Genomic DNA, 2,601 nt, shown 5'->3' with positions numbered 1-2,601 from the left:
CCATTCTGCATTGGGTGAGTGACTTTTCTGGAATAAGATAAGGTGAGGATGTCATGGTCAATTGTACATGTTGATTAAAGTTAAAATAGTGCATCATTCAGATTTGCCGTCAGTTAACATGAAAGAATAAAAGAGCACTGACAAGGGGAAAAATAGCGTTAGCCAATCAGTTTTGATAGTTAATTGTTTTTTTTGTTTTTTATCAACTAGCTTGTCAAATGTGTTTAAAGCATTACTGCATGTTAGGCATGGGTGATATGACTACATATCGTGGCGACACATAAAGTGTGAATCGACTGAACTTTTTCTAAATCGTTTACATAGATAGGCCTGTCGGGGTAAGCGAATATATCCGTGCAGCTTTTAGTGGGCAGGAATTATTGGAATAATGGAGTGGAAAAAGGAGCATGAATGAATGAGCAATAGAAAGTGATGTGCTTGGTGCAGAGTGGAACGACAAGTAGGCCTACACTTCTGACTTAAACAATAATAGGGTATATGTCGAATATCACCTGACCAAACCCGGAAAACAGGTCTCATTGCTTCCGCTTGTCGGAGAACGTGTTAACAACCGTATTAAATAATAGCGATATCTATGGACTTTTAAGATAATCAGTTAAACTAGCTAGCTGTTTTTATTGTTGACGTTTTATTCAATTTTTATATCTAAATGTGAAAAGAAAAAAACTTTTAGATATCAGTCCACATATGTGATGGACATTGGTTATGATCATCATTGCTATCTACTTTGAAGGCATCTTGAGTAAAACTGCTTCATATGCAAAACGCTTGAACCGGAAGCGACGAGACCCGGTTAACAGAATACGGAAGTGTGTTGCGCATAACCCCTATAGGTCTGTGACAGTAACGGGAGTTACCAGATCGGGGCGTTTTCGACCTGCTTACCTGATTGGCTCACATCATAGTGACGGTAGGTTTAGGGGCGGGGTTAGGTAAGGGGAATCATTTTCATTGCATCTAGAAACACCCATCAGTTTGAAAACACCCACAACGTCAGAAACGCGCACTTTTGCTCTGCAGAGACCTCAATCTCGACACACGGGTCGCAGCTGAAGCCTCCCTGGCTCTACGCCTCGAACCTGCTGACTGCCCGCTCCTCCCTAAACGGACGAGGCTTTTATACTCGATGCGCTCGGAAGCGACTCCGAGTAACTGCTCTCCAAACCATCAGAAAGCAGCGGTGAGAGGACACGTGTGGAAATGTTTTTGAGTACACGTTTTAAACCCACACAAAAGAATTCAAAGCAAACTTGAGATTATGATTGGTGACATTAGAAAAAAAAAAATGTTTTTTTTCATTCATTAAACATTTTCTTTTAATTAATGTTTGTATTAACCTTATAGTCTATGGTATTAACATGGACCATTACTTTATTCATTATTTCTGATATTGCAAGCTCATTTTGTAAATGTAAGCATAAGTGCAAACTTGGTGCTTAATGAAAAATGTCACATTTACAAAATCAGGTGATTGTGTTCACCCATCCATGCAAATGTATGTTCATGTAGAGACAAAATAATGAGGTTAATCACTGTCTGTCAACAACAATTTAATTTGTGAAGACACTGATAAATGGTTCACCACAAGAAATCTTAAATGCTATCTAAATTATTCTAATTTTAAAATGTACATTTTAGATAAACTTTCTCATTTGAATAAACTTCATATACAACAAAATAAACGTAACATTTTTTTGGTAGTTTTGTATTTGCTACATGGTAGGGGGAAGGGAAGAGGTATGTACAATGAAAACACAAGTTTCTAAGCAGTTGTACACATCGAAATGTGTGTGTTTGTTTTTTCTTTCTCCAGAATAGGTCCAGATAGATTTCAGCCTATAGGGATACCTGCACTGGATGGCCAATTTCACATCTATTTTGTGCATTTTCAAAATACAAAATACTGTATTTGTATTTAAATACATTTTTCCAGACAGTATTCTGTATTTTTATTTTAAATACATTTTCATGTATTTATGCCCATCTCTGGCCAACAATAGTTGCATTTGAGTTCAAACAGCTGAATTCTCAGTATAAACGGCATCTCTAGATGTTACTGTTTTAGATGCGAGTCAGATGGAAATCTTATTTTTCTGTATCTCATATTTATGTTTATTGCGCAAACAGTAAAGCAGTTCACTCAGAACAAACTGATAATTACAAAAGTTTATGTATATTTTTAAAAACAGAACAAAAGTCAAACACGACACTAGACAGCAGATTTTGTAAACAGGGAGAAGTGTAAGGCTAGTTAGTGTTGAGTGACGGTGTTTAGTGTGTTTAAGAGCAGCTTTAAATGTGCAACAGAAGTACATGGAAACACATTCCCGTAGCGTCAGATGAGAGGAGCAGACGAGGTTTGTTCCAGCGGCATCACGCCTGCGTCTCCAGCTCCACCGACGGCTCCACTAAATACAGTCCAGCGTCGTAACGGTTTCCACGAAAGCCACGCGGAGGCCTGCGCTCCGGAGAATGAGCATTCACAGCCTGCTGGGCCTGACACAACTTCTGAATGAGGAAACGCTTATCACGACCCTCCTGCGCAGACAGACAGACACAGACAGACAGACACAGACAGAC

The sequence above is a fragment of the Sinocyclocheilus anshuiensis genome, unplaced genomic scaffold, assembly GCF_001515605.1.
Source record: "Sinocyclocheilus anshuiensis isolate Anshui unplaced genomic scaffold, SAMN03320099.WGS_v1.1 scaffold2130, whole genome shotgun sequence".
Lineage (NCBI taxonomy): Eukaryota > Metazoa > Chordata > Actinopteri > Cypriniformes > Cyprinidae > Sinocyclocheilus > Sinocyclocheilus anshuiensis.
Note: the sequence above shows the minus strand (reverse complement) of the source record.